Source organism: Aulostomus chinensis, chromosome 1 (assembly GCF_037954235.1).
Source record: "Aulostomus chinensis isolate RoL2024-O1b breed Wild chromosome 1, RoL_Achi_v1.0, whole genome shotgun sequence".
NCBI lineage: Eukaryota > Metazoa > Chordata > Actinopteri > Syngnathiformes > Aulostomidae > Aulostomus > Aulostomus chinensis.
In genome coordinates this window covers 47717383-47737699 of record NC_141320.1, presented here as the reverse complement: position 1 = coordinate 47737699, position 20317 = coordinate 47717383, and the positions used below count along the sequence as shown (strand labels likewise).

The 20317-nt window shown below is 44.9% G+C and overlaps 6 non-coding genes across 6 annotated transcripts; 4 read left to right on the top strand and 2 right to left on the bottom strand.

Moving 5' to 3' along the window:
• Positions 1-806: 806 nt before the first annotated feature.
• Positions 807-878, bottom strand: trnam-cau (transfer RNA methionine (anticodon CAU)). Its single transcript has one exon. It is a non-coding gene; the product is annotated as a tRNA-Met (tRNA).
• A 447-nt stretch (positions 879-1325) lies between these two features.
• trnah-gug (transfer RNA histidin (anticodon GUG)) lies at positions 1326-1397 on the top strand. The gene has a single exon. It is a non-coding gene; the product is annotated as a tRNA-His (tRNA).
• Positions 1398-6890: 5493 nt separating this feature from the next.
• trnam-cau (transfer RNA methionine (anticodon CAU)) lies at positions 6891-6962 on the top strand. The gene has a single exon. It is a non-coding gene; the product is annotated as a tRNA-Met (tRNA).
• A 3669-nt stretch (positions 6963-10631) lies between these two features.
• Positions 10632-10795, top strand: LOC147271985 (U1 spliceosomal RNA). Its single transcript, XR_015116936.1, has one exon. It is a non-coding gene; the product is annotated as a U1 spliceosomal RNA (small nuclear RNA).
• Positions 10796-11381: 586 nt separating this feature from the next.
• On the top strand, positions 11382-11570 carry LOC147271984 (U2 spliceosomal RNA). The gene has a single exon (XR_015116521.1). It is a non-coding gene; the product is annotated as a U2 spliceosomal RNA (small nuclear RNA).
• An 8398-nt stretch (positions 11571-19968) lies between these two features.
• trnaa-ugc (transfer RNA alanine (anticodon UGC)) lies at positions 19969-20040 on the bottom strand. The gene has a single exon. It is a non-coding gene; the product is annotated as a tRNA-Ala (tRNA).
• Positions 20041-20317: the final 277 nt, after the last annotated feature.

The following is a 20317-nucleotide window of genomic DNA, read 5'->3' as shown; positions in this document are numbered from 1 at the left end:
TTCAGTTAAAACAGTCATCAGTGATTAATGTTCATGTTCAATGATGAGGTTTTGATTTATTCTTCTAGAATCATCTGAACAAACCCTCCTCAACACTGTGAAGCCTTCATCTGACAGGAGGAGTTTCTTTTCCCAGTGATTCCACTGACAGTGAAAAGCTTCGTTCATCAGACTGGTCTGATAGGATCAACTACTGGTTGCTCTGGAGTGCAAACAGCAACCTGTCAGGAAACATTAGTCAGATCAAAGCCAAGATTAAAGAAAGAGCCTCCAGATCAAAGACAGAATTGATGATGATGTCATCAGGGGGCTTTGATAGTATATTTATTTGTACCTAGAATTCTGTCTTTGATCTCAGGAGGACATGAAAGAAACCCAATTGAGGAAAGCAGAGGAGAACATTCAGCTTCATTAGAAACACTTGAACTGTTCAACAGTAGAATTTGTTTGAAACAGTTTACAACACTGAGTGACAGGACTGAAGAGGGGAGATTTTGGTATTTTCAGTTTAATTCTAACTTTAAACTGGGCATGAACATTTTTAGTCGTTCATATTCTAACATACAGAGGAAGTCATGACATTCCCTTTTTTTTAACCTGTCCTGTTCAGGAAATGGAAATGGAAATTTAGCTGCTATGTTGAATCAGAAGAACCTTTTGAAGTCTACTTTTGCTTCAGTCAGAAAGTGGACTGTTGTTAACTCTCACAATGGTTGGTGATTGTGGAGGAAGAAAATATCCTGATGAACCTCTTTTTAACAGACACACGTTTCTAAAGATGCAGGTTTATTTTATTTTTCTTCTTTTAGCAGAGGATGGTTTCGATCCATCGACCTCTGGGTTATGGGCCCAGCACGCTTCCTCTGCGCCACTCTGCTCTACCATTGACTGAACAGTCCTTGTTTTCGGAGAGCATTCTCTGTGTTTGTCTCTGCCCTGCTCTCCTGCTCTCTTTCCCCTCATTTCGTCCTTGACATGATCCATGCTCTACAGCTCTGCGGGTGGAATGAAGACCTGCGTCTGCTCTGCCCGTGCCGTCCTTCGTCTCAACCTAAATTGTTTGACCCACCTTTAAAATGATCGGACTCACTCCCGCTGAGCGTGCCAGGCGCTGCAGACAACACAACCAAACTGGCCCCGATCAGGATTTGACAGGCCGAAACATGCCCTAAAAACACCAAGAATAATATCCACCACCTTCTGAACGGGGCCTGGCCCGTCTCCTGCATCAGGGGCCGCTGCAGTCGCGCATCAGTTGTTCAACAGTTGTTCGCCGCAACACTCAATGAGACAAAGACATCGAAGCTCAAACTGCTGTTGAGGAAGCCGTGATCGTATAGTGGTTAGTACTCTGCGTTGTGGCCGCAGCAACCCCGGTTCGAATCCGGGTCACGGCAGCATGAGATAAATTTCTTTGTGTGTATTGATGGACACAAGCCAAGCAGAAATTTCCCACAATGCAATAGGGCAGTGTTTGGTCACTGTTGAGCAGGCGTCAGTCTGACAATGATATCATATTATTGTGTCATCACTTGACCAGACCCAAAAGTAGGCTCAGGTATCAGTTTCTTCTCAATGCTGATGTCTGCTAGCTTAGTCTGCTACTTTGATGGCTCTGCCTGCTCTAAGGTCCAGAACCCTGGATGTGGTGGTTCCTCCCTGAACGTAGATTCTGTCAGCTCATGTTGTTAAATCAACTCACCAGGAACACCAGTAAATTTCAATGGACTGACAATGAGTCTCATTGAATGGTAAACATGTCAAATATGAAGTCATCACCTGAGGAGGTCTGCTGCTGGAATGAAGCTCCAGATATTCACAAGATATTCTAGATCTTAAAATAAAGCATTTTTATATTTGATTTCTTATTCATTCAGGTCATCCAGTCATGTGACTGAAGTCATCCAGTCACGTGACTGAAGTCATCCAGTCATGTCAGTGATGTCACTTGGCAGGACTGTCATTGCCGTCTCATTCTAGAAAAGAATCCAGACTCCACATACAAGATGGTTGATGTTTTCTTGACTTGATGCTCTGACTGTCAGGGTGGATGACAGCTTCTTCTGCTGCTGCATCTGAGTGGCTAGGATTGGAGGTTTTACCTCCCAAGGTTGTTTGGTTCCAGGGGAAACTTCAAAATTCCAGTCCCCAACCTGGGCTGTTCTGAAACTCTTCTCCTGAATCACTCCTGAGTTCTTGTTAAGAGCTGGAAATGAGCTGCAGCAAGAACAAATACCAGTGCCAACCAGATCAACTTAATGGCTGTTTTTGTAGTGATTTGGTGCCTCATGAGGAGAAAATTTTGGCACAAATGTTGGACAAGAGTGTTTGTGGAGGGGTGTTTTTTGTTGTTGTTGCAGTGTTGTAAGTCACTGTAACTGCAGCTGAATGATTGAACTTTCTCAAAATGTCCTCAAGATGGTTTCCAATGACATCAGTTGTCACAAGAGGAAGTCTGCATGTAAACACACTCAGCTATTCTTATGAGAACATTCGATCAACTTCATTCTATGTGCAGCCTAACCTTAATCTTAATCTTAACCAACTGAATCTTAATCTTTATTTAAAACTAAACTCAATCCAGACCTTCACTCTGAAAGAACTCACAAACTGCATTGCGCTGCATCAGGGCCGGTCTTTGGTCCCCATGAGGACGAGGACTCCTGATCAGTGTTGAGGATGGAAATGGTCTCCAACACCATAAAACAAGAAATACACACACGTGTAAACACACACAGTGACCCCACATGTAGTTTTTGCCCAACTTAAATTTTCATTCATTACCCAGAACCTCTCAAAAGCCCTGAAGAAAAATTGAATATTTGGTGTTTGAAAGCCATAAATCACATCCATATCATCTCGTCCATCTCAGTCTGACCTCATCTTTGTTTGTTGTTTTTTTAAAGAGGGACAAATTGGTACTTGGTTAAAAAAGCACTGTGGGAAAATGATCCTGCTTTCAGGGAGGTCTTTGGTGAGTTTGCTAACAATGCAGAGAACCATGACGGAACCAAGCACAAGGCTGCTGCCCTCTGCATCACAGCTACACTTTGGAGTCTGTTTGAACTGAATGAGAAGGGTCTGACATCATCACACCAGTACGACAACAAGTGACCATGAACCAAAAGAAAACCTTCACTGATGAGTCCATGGATCTCATTGATCTGTGCCATTTCCTGATCTTCAGGTTCTGTCTTTGATTTCTTTCTTTGATCTCTAAATTCTGTGCTTTGGTTTCCTTGGTCAGTCTTTGAATTCTGGTTCATAATAAAAAAGAACTCCCAGCATATTTCTGCAGACCATAGATAGGGATTTTACCAACTGCACCATAGCAACCCTCTTGCTGTCTGCTGTTGTGCCATTGAAAAGTAAGACAGCCTGGCAGTCAACAAACTGGGCTCAACAGAAGAATGTCAACTAAAGATGGATTAAAGACCAGGAGGAAATGTAACCAACCTACAAAGATGGAGGGGAATTGAGACCCACATGTTTGCCATCCTTGATGAACTGTCCACTGGTGCAGGGGATGAGGTCATGGCCATGATCTGGGAGCCAGTCTTGGATGTTAAATGCCTTGATGATGGACAGTGCAATGGCAAAATGTCCGGTCCACTGACTGAACTCTGCCACAAATGAGGAACAACAGTCAGCAAGGAGTAGAAACAAAGAGGAGAAATGGAGAGAACAGAAAGAATGAGAGATCATGGAGGAAAGAGGCTGATATTTGCAAGTGTCCTGACTACAACACAGCAATCTAGAGAAACCATGACCTGGATTACTGAGGACCTCCACTGGCAGTTCATTTCTGTTGATCATAGGGCCATGCTGGGTGAAGCAGGAATGAATCCTGGGACTGAGGTTGTGGGGCAATGGTCACCTTTCCTGCTGAAACTGTCAATTCTTCTGCTTGGTTCTCTCCACAAAACCAGTCCCTTAACGGAGCTCAAACCCCAGTTACAGCTGTGAGAGCCCAGAATCTGACACACTGGACCATCAGGAACAGCTTTGTGCTTTCAAACAACAGAGACGACACTCAAGGACTCAGGGAATGCAGGAATCTCTGGCCTCAGCTGACATGTTGAATTTCAGCAACACTTCATGATGCTGAGTTTAGCAAACCAATGAGAAGATGAAGGAGGCCGTCAACTCCTTCAAGCTCAACATCTCCACTGCTTTACCCAGGAGGTCAGGAGGTCAAAGCAGAACCTGCACCCCCCACCTCTGATGTTTACTCCACACAGAGATGAGGGGTCGGTTCAGAAGAGTGAGCTGGAGTCTGGGCAAGTCTTTTCATTCAGTCCCTGGTTGAAACAATTGTCTCCACCAACTTCAGTATGGGTCTGGACCTGCACAGGTTACAATTCGTGTCTTGGTCCCAAGGGTTTGTTGAACCAGAGAAGCTTCAAGTGGTGACGCTCATTAAACCATGCATGAAGGTCAACCTGCATTATCTGCTGTGCTCATTAGCAGGGACTTAGCTCCAATGGTAGAGTGCTAGCTTAGCATGTGAGAGGTAGAGGGATCCATGCCGTCCTTCTCAGAATACTTCAGCTTGTTCTGTTGATCAGAGGAGCTGCTGGGTGATGAATGCTGATGTTTGTCCACTGGTGTGATAAAGTGTCCCCTGTTACTGAGATGTGGATGAACACCTGCTCAGGTCAAAGCTGCAATCAAACCAGGGACTCTGAACCACACAGTGAAGGAGTTTGTCATCAAGATTTATGGCAGCTTTGAAACTTCCCACCGTCTCCTGAATGTGGAGCAACTTGTCCTGCCAAAACTGTCCCCTCTTCCATTCTTAATAACACCTGTCCTGACTGGCAATCAAGCTAGGCTGCAGCGGTGAAACCACTGAATGCAGCCAGGATACACAATGACTCAGGATACACAGGAATCTGTTGACTCAGCTGGAGAAGCAGAGGGTCCACCAAGACCAGCAGACACCTTCATTCTTGATTCTTGATTTCAAGGGCAGCCCCTTGAGATGCACCATCTCATTTTGGAGGGGGTCCTGACAAATAATGACCAACAATACAACAATAAAAAAAGGAGATTCTATTTTCAACACAAGGACACACACATCATACACCCAGGTACAGGCCAACAATGTTCCCCAAAGCCCCCCCCCACCACCACCACCACCACCATCCAGTATTATACAAAGTATGATCAGAGATCCCACTGCAGAATAAGAGTGGGCCTGTGTTCACATACTCATACATTTAAACACCCATCTAAATAAATACTGCTTCCATGCACCATTAAAGTACACAATGCATATTCATACACAAATATCCACATATTTACAGTACAGAGAACAAACAAGAACAAGTAGAGAGTGAATCCTGGAGAGAAAAGGGGAGGTGCATCAGAAACAAGAGCAGATGTTTGAAAATGCTTGATGATTTGAAGATGAGAAAGGAAGTGAGAGACCCAAGTGAGGAGGAAAGGTTGTTTCAATCTGATGGAGCTTTAAATACAACCGGTCAAAGCAGGAGGCCGTCCCCACTGATCCTGGATCTGCTCGACGTTCCTGCCTGTTAAAAGGAAGGTGTTCATCACTGCTGTTGCAGGATGTGCTGCTGGTGGAGAATTGTTGGGTGTAGATTCATTGAAGCAGTTTGGTGCTGGACCTGCTCTACTAGTAAAGAGTCATGAGAGAACTTTGTTGTGATTTGGTTCTAACAAATAAAAATGACTTGACTTGATTTGGTGCCTCATGAGGAGAAAATTTGGGCACAAAAGTTGGACAAGAGTGTTTGTGGAGGTTGTGGATCAAAGTTCTATTTATATGCAACACATAAAATCAAACAATGTGAAGCAGGCTAATGAACAATAAATCAAATATAAAAATGCTTTATCTTAAGATCTAGAATATCTTGTGAATATCTGGAGCTTCATTCCAGCAGCAGACCTCCTCAGGTGATGACTTCATATTTGACATGTTTACCATTCAATGAGACTCATTGTCAGTCCATTGAAATCTACTGGTGTTCCTGGTGAGTTGATTTAACAACATGAGCTGACAGAATCTACGTTCAGGTAGGAACCACCACATCCAGGGTTCTGGACCTTTGAGCAGGCAGAGCCATCAAATTAGCAGACTAAGCTAGCAGACATTAGCATTGAGAAGAAACTGATACCTGAGTCTACTTTTGGGTCTGGTCAAGTGATGACACAATAATATGACATCATTGTCAGACTGACGCCTGCTCAACAGTGACCAAACACAGCCCTATTGCATCGTGGGAAATTTCTGCTTGGCTTGTGTCCATCAACACACACAAAGAAATTTATCTCATGCTGCCGTGACGTGGATTCGAACCGGAGTTGCTGCGGCCACAACACAGAGTACTGACCACTATACGATCACGGCCTCCTCAACAGCAGTTTGAGCTTCTATGTCTTTGTCTCACTGAGTGTTGCGGCGAACAGCTGTTGAACAGCTGATGGGCGACTGCGGCGGCCCCTGATGCAGGAGACGGGCCAGGACCCGTTCAGAAGGTGGTGAATATTATTCTTGGTGTTTTTAGGGCATGTTCCCACCCATCTTCACGTGGGTGACAAAAATGGATTTTTTGTAAAAATTTCGGCGCGAGTTCGGCCTGTCAAATCCTGATCGGGGCCAGTTTGGTTGTGTTGTCTGCAGCGAGAGCGCGCCTGGCACGCTCAGCGAGAGCGAGTCCGATCATTATAAAGGTGGGTCAAACAATTTAGGTTGAGACGAAGGACGGCACGGGCAGAGCAGACGCAGGTCTTCATTCCACCCGCAGAGCTGTAGAGCATGGATCATGTCAAGGACTAAATGAGGGGAAAGAGAGCAGGAGAGCAGGGCAGAGACAAACACAGAGAATGCTCTCCGAAAACAAGGACTGTTCAGTCAATGGTAGAGCAGAGTGGCGCAGAGGAAGCGTGCTGGGCCCATAACCCAGAGGTCGATGGATCGAAACCATCCTCTGCTAGAAGAAGAAAAATAAGATGAACCAGTGTCTTCAGAAATGTGTGTCTGTTAAAAAGAGGTTCACAAGGATTTTTTCTTCCTCCACAATCACCAGCCATTGTGAGAGTTAACAACAGTCCACTTTCTGACTGAAGCAAAAGTAGACTTCAAAAGGTTCTTCTGATTCAACATAGCAGCTAAATTTCCATTTCCTGAACAGGACAGGTTAAAAAGAAGGGAATGTCATGACTTCCTCTGTATGTTAGAATATGAACGACTAAAAATGTTCATGCCCAGTTTAAAGTTAGAATTAAACTGAAAATACAAAAACCTTCCCTCTTCAATCCTGTCACTCAGTGTTGTAAACTGTTTCAAACAAATTCTACTGTTCAACAGTTCAAGAGTTTCTAATGAAGCTGAATGTTCTCCTCTACTTTCCTCTATTGTGTTTCTTTCATGTCCTCCTGAGATCAAAGACAGAATTCCAGGTACAAATAAAGACACTATCAAAGCCCCCCTGATGAAATCATCATCAATTCTGTCTTTGATCTGGAGGCTCTTTCTTTAATCTTGGCTTTGATCTGACGAATGTTTCCTGACAGGTTTCTGTTTCCACTCCAGAGCAACCAGTAGTTGATCCTATCAGACCAGTCTGATGAACGAAGCTTTTCACTGTCAGTGGAATCACTGGGAAAAGAAACTCCTCCTGTCAGATGAAGGCTTCACTGTGTTGAGGAGGGTTTGTTCAGATGATTCTGGAAGAATAAATCAAAACCTCATCATTGAACATGAACATTAATCACTGATGACTGTTTTAACTGAACCTACTGGATACTGTGGTGCCTGATGAGGAGACAACTTGGGTACAAAGTTGCAGAAGAGGGTTTTTGGAGAGGAGATTTAGATGAGATGGTTTCCAAATCAAATCGGTTGTCACAAGGGAAAGTCTGCATGGAAACACACACACACACACACACACACACACACACACACACACGCACAGAGTCCTACTGACTAACCCATGTTTTTCTTCACTTAAACCACCACTGGAGTATTGAAAGAGATTGCATGAGACACCATCAACTTACATTAAAAACCCCTGACTGCCTTTAATTCCCTCCTGGCTGCAGGAAATTAGACAGACCAGCCCCTAGAGCGGGGCTGCACGGTGGTGCAGTGGTCAGCACTGTGCCCTCACAGCAAGAAGGTTCCGGGTTCGGGTCCTGGCTCGGGCGTGGGATCTTTCTGTGTGGAGTTTGCATGTTCTCCCCGGGCCTGCGTGGGTTCTCTCCAGGTACTCCGCCTTCCTCCCACTGTCCAAAGACATGGACATTAGGGGACGAGGCTGATTGATACTCAAAATTGACCGTAGGCGTGAGCGTGAATGGTTGTTCGTCTGTGTGTTGGACCTGCGATGGACTGGCGACCTGTCCAGGGTGAACACCGCCTCTCGCCTGTAGATGCTGGGATAGGCTCCAGCCCCCCCCCCCCCCGTGACCCTTACTAGTAAGGAATAAGCAGAAGATGACGATGGATGGCCCATAGAGTGGAGGTGAGACCACAACCATGCTCTACAATCAATATTTACATCAAACCAGCAACAACTTAACCTGACTAAATATATACATGATTCCAGACTACTACACCAACTCAATCATACATCCACATAATCATTCAATGAACCTCGCCTGTGATTGTACCCCCTCTCCCATCTGGGAGCAAAGGTTTGCACCTACAGCTCTTAAGGAGCTTCCTTGGGCCACTCTCCCCTTTTGGCTCCACCCCCTTTAAGGAAACCACCAGGAAGAGGTGAGGACTGACGTGACGACTGAAACTGCCACATTTACATAAGACAAACTAGATCAACACTAAATACCAGGCCTTGCACAGTGATTCCCACTGACTGACACTGGGGTCTTCATTTTCCACAGGCAGGATGGCCGGTCCCCCTGTGCTTCCCAGGTCCCTCCCTGGAACACATGGCATAGCAAATGTTTCACATATTTGCTGATTCAATAAACCTGACCATTAACATGTGTGTGTGCCTCTAATTTACATAAACTGTTAATACCAAGACAAATGCTACCTTCAATTCATCATTCATGTCATGGAACCCTTGGTCTCCATTACATTGGTCAACCAGAGAAGCTTCAACTGGTGACGCTCATTCAACCATGAAGGTCAACCTGCATTATCTGCTATGCTCCTTAACAGGGGAATTAGCTCAAATGGCAGAGCGCTCGCTTAGCATGTGAGAGGTAGAGGGATCGATGCCCTCATTCTCCAGTATACTTTAACTTGTTCTGTTGATCAGAGGAGCTGCTGGGTGATGAATGCTGATGTTTGTCCACTGGTGTGCTAAAGTGTCCCCTGTTACTGAGATGAGGATGAACACCTGCTCAGGTCAAAGCTGCAATGAAGTCAAGTCATCACCCTGTAAAGTACCAAATAACAACAAAAGTTACACTTTACAAGAAGAACAGGTCCAGTTCAACACTCCTTAAATGAATTTACACCCAACAATTCTTCATGAGCAAGCACATCCTAGCTTAGGCCCAACTTTTCTTGGCGCTCTCCCAGATGCTTGGGAGCTTCTGGGGGAGCGCTAGTTGGGCCTAAGCCAGGAGCTAAGCTAAGTTGGTCTGCACCAGCTAGTGAGGGTTGGCTAGCTCTTGCAGCTTTTGGAGCAGAGCCGCTGCAGGTCCAATTCAACCTCGCTAAGCCTCACCTCCAACACAACAAGAAAACTACATGTAACACACTTATCAGTATCACTAAAGGAGGCAGAGGAGGAACAAAACATGTGGCACTCTGAGCAGGAGAGAGGAGGACAAGAGGGAGAAGCCATCGTTAGCTTGGAGTGGAGAATTTACAAGGCAGAAAGACTGCTGCTACAAGAATGATGGTCTTTTAAACTTCAGCCAAATAAAGCAAGTAGGTATTAATTTTTGGTGGGTAATTAGTCAACGAAATAAGGAATTAGCAGGGAGGATCACACTTTAGCGAGCACAATGAAGCAAGGCTCTGCGTTCAGCAACACAGAAAAAGGACTTGAGGTCACAGGCTTCCTGCAACCAAGGTCAAAAATCCAGGACGGACGAAGGGGAGGACAACAAAGACAAAGACACAAGAAACAGAGATAATAACCATCAATTCCATAACAACCATAACAAATATAACCATACAGAACATATATAACAAATATAACAAGAAAAGCATTAAAAGATATGTCACCTCTGGTCAAATACTCTGATTTGCATTTGTGTCTCTCAGCATTTTCATTTTCATGTTAAAGCCTCCAGAATGAGGGGAGGGGTCAGGGGCAGTTTTCTGTGTTGTCTGCAAACTGAATCATAGGAAACCTGAACTTCCACTGTCAATGTATCCAACTGATTCATAATTTTTTGATCTATACATAGATAACTTGTAGTTATTGCCCACACACACACACACACACACACACACACACACACACACACACACACACACACATTTTGTGAAACAACTCAGGAGTCGAGCTTCCCGGGCTTGGGATATCTGACATCCGGCATCGTTGTGAGAAACAAAGGGGGCTGCGCACGCGGCAGATTGGCACAAGGTAGGAAAGATCAGGCGCTGTGTCGGCCTCCCTGCCTGTCAGTCAGAAGGCTGTGTCCCTGGAGCTCATGTCGGTTCCTAAGCTCAGCGAGTCATACTTACCTGGCAGGGGAGATACCATGATCAGCAAGGTGGTTCTCCCCGGGTGAGGCTCAGCCATTGCACTGGGGCTGTGCTGACCCTGGTGAATTCCCCAAATGTGGGAATCTCAAGTGCATAATTTCTGACAGTGGGGGACTGCGTCCGCGCTCTCCCCTGTGATCGTGTGAAAAAAGGAAAGAAAGAAAGAAAGGCCGACCACGGCGGCAACAACAACAACGGTGACCGCCTGTCCCGGCCAGTTGGCGGTCTCCTCTTGTGCTGGCCAGCCTGAGGAGACCGCGGAGGACGTAGCCTCGATGAGCTCCCAGTATCTCTCACACCTTCCAGCCCTAAATGAAGAGGGCAGGGTTTCTGCCACATTTAGTTGAGGGTCATGGTATCTGACAAGCCCTGAGCTCAGGACAATACATCCACGGCTCGTCTTCGCAGTAAGTGGAATGATACCAGAGAATTCATGCGTGGGAGGAGATCAACTTGGAAAACCCCGACTCCAGGATGAGTGGCTGGCTTGTGGCTTTGAACACCGCTTTGTTTTACTTTGAGTCGCCCCACTAGCGTAGCAGGGTGAAGGCACCGATTGCCTTTGCTTTGGATAGCAGTGGGGACAACCAGTGTGCCAGATGTAGTGTTTATGGCACTGCATTTTGTGTCGCCACCCAAAATGTTGCAGTTCCTGCCCACAGCCGCGGCCGGGATTGGCTGTACCGGGGGTGCTGGCTCTCACGTCGGGTGGCTGACAGGCATCACTTCTCGGCCTTTTGGCTAAGATCAAGTGTTGTATCTGTTCTTATCAGTTTAATATCTGGTACGTTCCCTATCCGAGAACCATATATTAAATTGCTTTTTGGAACAGGGAGATGGAACGGGACCTTGCTCCGTCCTTACTTAGTACTACATTACTGTAAACATCACTGAGTTTATTACCAACTATCACTACATTACTGTTAGCATCATTTTGAGTTCATTAGCAATTCTTACGACATCACTGTAGCATTAAATTGAGGTTCGTAGCAACTCTTACTACATTACTGTTGCATTTTTTAAGGTTCGTAGCAACTCTTACTACATGACTGTCAGCATCACTTTGAGGTTGTTCGAAACTCTTACTACATTACTGTAAGCATCACTGAGTTTATTAGCAACTATCACTACATTACTGTTAGCTTCATTTTGAGTTCATTAGCAATTCTTCCGACATCACTCGCAATATTTTGAGGTTCGTAGCAACTCTTACTACATTACTGTCGCATTTTTTGGAGGTTCGTAGCAACTCTTACTACATGACTGTCAGCATCACTTTGAGGTTGTTCGAAACTTTCACTTCATTCCTTAAAGAATCACTGAGTTTATAGCAACTATCACTACATTACTGTTAGCATCATTTTGAGTTTAATAGCAATTCTTACTCCATCACTGTCGCATCATTTTAAGGTTCGTAGCAACTCTTACTACATTATTGTTGCATTATTTTAAGGTTCGTAGCAACTCTTACTACATTACTGTCAGCATCACTTTGAGTTCATTAGCAATTCTTCCGACATCACTGTATCATTATTTTGTGGTTAGTAGCAACTCTTACTACATGACTGTCAGCATCACTTTGAGGTTGTTCGAAACACTTTCTACATTACATTTAGCATCTTTTTTAGTTCATTAGCAATTCATACTAAATCACTGTCGCATCATTTTGAGATCATTAGCAATTCTTCTGACATCACTGTCGCATTATTTTGAGGTTGGTAGCTACTCTTACTATATTAGTGTCAGCATCACTTTGAGTTTATTAGCAACTATCACTACATTACTGTTAGCATCATTTTGAGTTCATTAGCAATTCTTATGACATCACTATCGCATCATTTTGAGATCATTAGGAATTCTTCCGACATCACTGAAGCAATATTTTGAGGTTCGTAGCAACTTTTACTACATTACTGTAGCATTATTTTGAGGTTAGTAGCAACTCTTCCTCCATGACTGTCAGCATCACTTTGAGGTTATTCGAAACTTTCACTACATTACTGTTAGCATCATTTTGAGTTCAATAGCAATTTTTACAACATCATTGTAGCATTATTTTGAGGTTATTAGCAACTCTTCTTCCATTACTGTCGCATCATTTTGAGATCATGAGCAATTCTTCCGACATCACTGTAGCATTATTTTGAGGTTTTGATGTACCTTTGTTTATAACCTCGTCCCCACTGATCCTGGATCTGCTCGACGTTCCTGCCTGTTAATAGGAAGGTTTTCATCACCACTGTTGCAGGATGTGCTGCTGATGGAGAATTGTTGGGTGGAGGTTCATTGAAGGAGTTTGGTGCTGGACCTGCTCTACTCGTAAAGAGTCAGGAGAGAACTTTGTTGTGATTTGGTGCAATACAAATAAAATTAACTTGACCAGTGTGATTTGTGGTCTTTTGTTAATTGCATGCCACATGAAATTATTAGTGGTCACTTTTCTAGTGACTGTCTCACAGCGTCAAGACAAGAACACTTCTACTTTTGATGATGACAGTTTGTTCAACACTGAACTTCAACCAGTCCCATGTTGTCAAACAGTGGAACCTCCACAGCACCTGAACAGGGACTTGAACCCTGGACCCTCAGATTAAAAGTCTGATGCTCTACCGTCTGAGCTCCTCAGGCTCTTTCTACAGCATTGAGACAGGAACAGAAACACCTGTGAAGGTCAAACTGATGCTTTCTTGACTTGTTCAATCCTCCATGTTGAAGTCCACCAGGCTTTTGATTGGCTCTGATTCTCTGTGGCAAAATCCAACAAGAGGCTCCAAAAATGTTCTGAATGTCACAAGAATGCACAGGACAAGATGTTAGTTTCCTTCATGTCTGCAGTTCCTCCACTGGAAAGTAAAGTCAATGCTGCTCCTCTGCTGAAACCTGGGATCGGACCAGGGACCTTTAGATCTTCAGTCTAAGGCTCTCCCAACTGAGCTGGTTCAGTTCTGAGGGAGGGCCCTGCTTCTGTCATTTATAATCTCTTCCACTCTCACTGGACCTTAGAGAGGATTGGAGCTTCTGAAGTCCTGACACATTGAACAGTTCTACAGGACCAAACTGAACGAACTGAAGAAGCTTCTTGGAACTCTAAACTTCTTAACTCACTTTCTCCAAGAACTGTGCCTGGACGAAGGCCGTTTCCAGCTGTCCTTCAAGCTGACGAGGGCCAAGTTTGATGACCTGTTTGGAGGATATCAAGGATGGACACCAACTACAGGCCCCAGGTCCGTTGACATGACTTCCCTGTCACCAGGGGAATGTCAATGCTGACAGGCTCTCTGGACTCATTGTCATGAGAATTTGTCACATCAGTTGAATATCTTCACATACGTGAATTCATTGAAGGAGTGTGGTTCTGGACCTGCTCTACCTGTCAAGTGTCTTGAGAGAACTTTTGTAGTGATGTGGCACAATATAAATAACATTGACTCGACAATAAATCGACTCTTTCCCCCCAACCGTTTAAAGCAAACAGCCGTTCCCACTGATCCTGGATCTGCGCAACGTCCCTGCTTTTTAAAAGGAAAATTGTCATCATTGCTTTTGCAGGATGTGCTGGCTGATGGAGAATTGTTGGCTATGAACTCACTGAACTCACTCCAAGTCATTAGTTTTGAGCAAACTCATGACTCCTGATGTTTAACTCAATTGTTTGTTAAACACAGAGATCCAGGTGTAGTCCCTCTATGTTCATCCACTAAACTAGAATAGAGTTCTCCTCTTTCCATGGTGGAACAAAGAAGGGGGAGGGTCAATAAGAATATGATCTTTGGAGGTTACAGCATCTAAAGACTCAAATCCATATTTCAGGATACATATTTGAGAGGGAGGAAACAGTGATGGGAGGCTGGAGGCTTGAAGGGCTTGATTTCTAGCGGCCAGTGAAGCCACCTTTTGCTGGCTGAGTCCCAGAGACTCATGGAGGCTCTTTGTGGAGGATTTCCACGAGAGAGTCCAGCATCGAAACTTGTTAGTTTCCTGTCAATTGAGTCCAGGATGTCCCCGAGGTCCTTATTGGGTGATGAGGGTGCGCTGGACGGTCGGCTTCTTTTGGGAAGTGGGGTCGCCACGTTACCGGTCCTCCCCATGACGGGTCGGTGGCAGCACTCGTCTACGTTCTCCTGCAGACTTTCTGCGGTTCCTTCTTCCAGATTTTATTGATGAGGATTGTTGTGGATGAGAGAATTGAAAATTCTTACTGCAGTTTGAGGTTTTGATGATTCAAACTGTGTAGACTGGCGTTAAGAAGTTAGCTTGTTAGGATAAATTCAGGTGTGAGCCACCACACTGAATCAGGCACAGGTAGGACGTTCACCCTGACATGGAACATCAACAGTTTAACGTTGCTGGCAGGACTCCAACCTGAGCAGGGACACCCCAATGGATTTCTAGTCCATCGCCTTCACCACTCAGCCACAACAACCACATTCACACACACATTTGAAGAGGATGGATATCCACAAAATGATCTTAATTTCTGTCACAAGCCCATTTGTGTGAGGTCCTATTTTCTCTTTTTCAGCATTCCTTTGTTTCCAGGTCTCTAATAAGTGCAGAATTACAAAGACAAGCAAGCTGGATCCATCCTGGGCAGGTGATATGAGCCATTGACCACTGGCCAGAGACCCTGGCACAGACGTTGGGGGTGGTGAGAGAGAGCATTTCTACAATTATATTCTACATTTATAGAAGTCTACAATCCTACAATTTCATTGAGCAGACGCTTTTGTCCACAGCCACGTACGTACATCACATGTATAGAATATATATGTTCCTCTTTCATCTACTGATTAACCACTAAATGCAGTCAAATGCCAGTAAATTCTGAGTATTTATTCATTATTCATGATTATTCATTATTTTTGAATCCATTTTCACTGTCACTCTTCTGTTCATTTTCAGTTTGATTCATAAAAATGAACAAACTTTGACGTGTTTTCTTCTCTTGTGTGTCAACAACTTTGGATTGGGAATCTCCTGACAAACAGACCACATGACCAGGAGGAAGTGTTGTTGGTGAGTTTGGCCCCTGAGCTCAAGACAGTTGGGACCAATAAAGGACAGCTTCAAATGCAGCTGTGAAGCCTCATTGTCAGCTGGGAGGAACGACAGGTGTCTCCCTCTAGTGGCTCCTCACAGCAACACCAGCCTCATTTCATTCACATGCATCCACCACCTCACTACCAAAGGCCAGTGGGCCTGGACAGACAGGAGAGTTTCAAGTGTTGGACAAAGGTCTTTAAGATGTTCTTATTAATTCTATAACATCTGAGATTAAAATCTAGGGAATTACAACCAACAAGCAGCCAAACACCTGATCAGATGCTCCTTCATCAGGCTGAGGAGAATCAATCTAAACTGGGATGAAGAAAATTAACTGAGAGCAGAAACCTCCTGATTGGCTGACATGGACCCACCTGATCCATGTCAGCCTTGCTGGAGCAGAAAGAGGTGGATCAGAGGAATCAGTGGATCAAGACTCAGGTGGCAGATGAAGAATCTCTGTATTCACAATGGAGTCAGAGAAATCTTCCAACGTGAGAGAACGTGACAGACCATTTTATACTGAAGACAGGCTGTGCGTGTGTGTGTGTGTGTGTGTGTGCGTGTGTGTGTGTGTGTGTGTGTGTGTTTATGTGCAGACTTTTCCCTGGAACAACGTTTTTTATTTGAAGCAAGAAAGCAAGAGCCTCCAGATCAAAGTCAGAATTGATGATGATGTCATCAGGGCTTTGATAGTGTATTTATTTGTACCTAGAATTCTGTCTTTGATCTCAGGAGGATGTGAGAGAAACTCAACTTTAAAAAGTATATGAGAGCATTCAGCTTGGTTAGAAAACATTTTGACTGTTGAACAGTAGAGTTTGTTAGAAACAGTTGACAACACTCAGAATTAAATTGAAGATACAAAAACCTTCCACACTTAAATCCTGTCTCTAACTTCAAACTGGGGATGAACATTTTTATAATCAATCTGTCTCTATGTGATGGCCCTGCCATGGACTGGTGACCTGTCCAGGATAAACCCCGCCCCTCACCTGAAGGCTGCTGGGATAGGCTCCACCCCCACGAACCATTGCAGATCATCAATAACCAAAGCTACTAAGGAGGATTACAGAGTTTGGGAGTCAGTGACTTAATAGAGTCTAACAAAGGGTTGGACCTGAATGAGACAGTCACCCTTCAACATGGGGCCATGGCAGAGTGAACCAAGAACACTACAATGGGGGTGAGAGTGGAGCCATGATGGACTCACAGTTCATCACCTCCACCATCATGTGGACCACCTGATCACCTCTCCTTCAACCTCTAAATAACTCATTCCCTGACCGGGAATCAAACCCAGGCCGCGGCGGTGAAAGCGCTAAATCCTAGCCTCTAGACCATCAGGGACCACACTGAGCTCTCCAACAACAGAGACTATAGACAATGACTCAAGAACACAGGACTCTGTGGTCTCAGCTTGAGATGCAGAGGGTCCACCAAGACCACCAGACACCTCAGCCCCCTAAAGACAGTCCACCCCCAGGATCCTGCCCCCTCTGCTCCAACTCAGCCCTCCATTCATAACGTGACTTTCGCTACGTCCGAACTGCCAAGTACCAACCTACGTCCTCCTGCTACGACCTAAACATGGCGGCACCACTCAGACACCCTAGAAGATTGGTGGGGAAGCACGACCTCTGCTGGCAGAGCACAGACACCGCAATTAGGTAGACAGCACCAACGAAAGCCCCACCTGCTGGCCTGACTGTGGTACTGCACTCCACTCTGAACAAACCCTTCACTCATTCTCTATTATTAAGCACGTTAACGCACCTGTAAAGGTGTGTTCACATTATATACATATTATATATTTATGCTTGGCCGTTTTTGATGAACTTGGGCGGTACTCTGGTGCAGGGATGAGGTCATGGAGCTGATCTGGGAGCAGTCCTGATGTTAAATGCTGTGATGAAGGACAGTGTGGAGGAAAAATGAGTCAAATTTAAATTGTCAACAGTTTAACGTTGTTGGCAGGACTCCAACCTGAGCAGGGAGACCCCAATGGATTTCTAGTCCATCGCCTTCACCACTCGGCCACAACGACCACATTCACACACTTTTGTAGGAGACTGAAATTAGACAATGAAAGTTCATGTCAGCACAGTCAAATATTTTTTGTCCTCTCTCAAAGACAAACTATTTGTGTGTGTGTGTGTGTGTGTGTGTGTGTGTGTGTGTGTCAGTGTTGTGACTGAGCAGTGAAGAAGACGACCTTCTGACTCCATTTTCTTTGTTGCTCTTCTATCAGTTCCTCAGTTTCACTCATCAAGTGAAGCAGCTTTGACAGGTTTACTTCTCTGTGTGTTCACAACTTTGGTCTTTAAACTCCTGACAAACTCACCACGTCACACATTTGGTGAATTAAAGCAACAAATAATGACATCATGATGATTCAGGTTCGGGGGGCACGGCCTGGAGGAAGAGTGGCCGTCTAGCAGAGTTGCTGGTTCAGTTCTCACTTCAGCTGGTGACCATGTTGAAGTGTCCTTGAGCAAGACACTGAGCCCCTCATTGCTCCTGATGACCAGCATCCAAGACCAACAAGCTTCTGATTGGCTCTGATTCTCTGAGCCAAAGTCCAACACAGGAAACAGAAAATCTTGAGTTTGTCTCACATTTTTTAAAGAAACTCAGCACAGGACAGTGATAGGAGGCTTGTTTCCTTGATGTGGGCTTCACCTCCACTGTTGTCCACATTTAAATGCTGGCTGATGCTGGTCCCCTGTTGAAACCTGGACCAGACCAGGGACCTTCAGACCTTCAGTCTAACGCTGTTCCAGCATTGGATGAAAGAGACTGGTGCTCTCATCTTCTTCAACATTGACTTGTTCTACCAGGACAAGAGAATCTGAGCTTGGATGTCATTTAGCAGTCAAAGGCTTGTTAAACTGGTCAACATCAGCTGGTGTTCACTCTGATGATGTAGCGATGGTCTGGATTCTTCCTTCTGGAGCACCAAGCTGCTGGGAAGAAGCCTGATGATGTCAGAGTTGTGTTCAGTGGCTCCTGCTGGGTCCATTTCTGACAAATGGGCTCCAAAGAGTTCAGCTGTTTCAAAGGCTAAGAGAAAGCAGCACATCATGGTGGTCAGGAGACGAGGTGGCCGAGTGGTTAAGGTGATGGACTGCTGATCCATTGAGCTCTGCAGGCGTGGGTTCCAATCCCATCCTCGTCGTAGGAGACTTTGGTTTCTGCTCCTAGATTCTGGAACGACTCTGAACTGTGAGGCTTTGCAAGAGGAGATTCTGCAGCACCTGAGAGCTGCAGTTCCAGGACCCCACAGCACCCCCTACTGAATTGGATGATAAAATGCATTTGTTGGACTTTTGTTTTTTGGTGACAGCGCCACCTATCAAATTAGATGATTGCAAAATACTACTTTCTAACTGTAGTATTAAAGGTTTATTCATTCATTTTAAACTTTTTGGAGGAAACACCTGTAAATTAACCAGCAGTTACTGGTGATGCTTCACAGTTTCCAAGCTCAAACGGCCTCCTGCTTGTTGGACTCACAATTTCCAAAAAATGTAGATATCAAAAGTCAAATCATGGTTTTGTTTGGTTTTGTGTTGTTTTGTTTTTTACTGGAGGAAAACTTCAAATTGTGATGATGTGTCTGACTTAGAAACTGAACCCCCAAAAATCAAAAAGTCTCCTTCTTCTGTGCCGTGATCTCAGAGCTGATCATGATTGATCTCATCAATAATCCTTGGCAGCCGACCAGTCACACACAGCCCCCCCCACACACACACACTGAGACATGCAGCAGCTCACAGTAACTGCCTCAGTCACACAGCAGATAGACTCCTTTCTATAACAAGATAAGCAGTAGAAAATGGATGGAAGTGATGATGAACTGATGAACAGGTGATTTGTCCAAAAGTCAACATCAGATTCATTTCCAATCTGTGGAAGCAGTTTCATCTTGAGGTTCCAGGTAAGAACAGCCAGCTGTGGGCTGACACACATCTCTTCAGGAGCACTTCTATGCTCCAAACTTGCCAGGTTGAATTGTGTCTGTATTCTGAGGGCAGCAGGAGGACACACACATTTGGAACTGAGAGTAGCTGTGTGTGGGATTTCCCCAGCAAAGATGAAAACCAGCTCCTTCATGCTGGCTATGAAGGCTCACAATCACACTGACGCAGCTACAAATACTTTGATATGCAACAGACTGGTTTCTCTTCTGGTAGTTTGTTATCAACTGTTGTCACATTTATGGATCAATTTAGCTGTTAAGATGAAGGCTCCAAAGGACCAGCTGGAGATGCCAGGGATTGAACCCGGGGCCTCACACATGCAAAGCATGCGCTCTACCACTGAGCTACACCCCCTCTGTCAGAGTCACTCTTTAACTGATGCAGCAACACAAACACAGACACAACATTTTTATTCTTCATTTTAGGGAAAAAAGGAAGTCAGCCTGTGATCTCAAAGGCTCTGTGATCTCAGTAGTTTCACTGTGATGTCAGCCCACACAGCCTTAGACCACAGAGGCAAGTCAGGCTCCAGGAAGCTGAGGCTGCTCCGTTCTCAGTCCAGTCCAGAGTGAAGGTTTTCCTCTCTGAAGCTTTACAATCCAGCCCAGATCCTCTCTGACCAGCAGGAGTC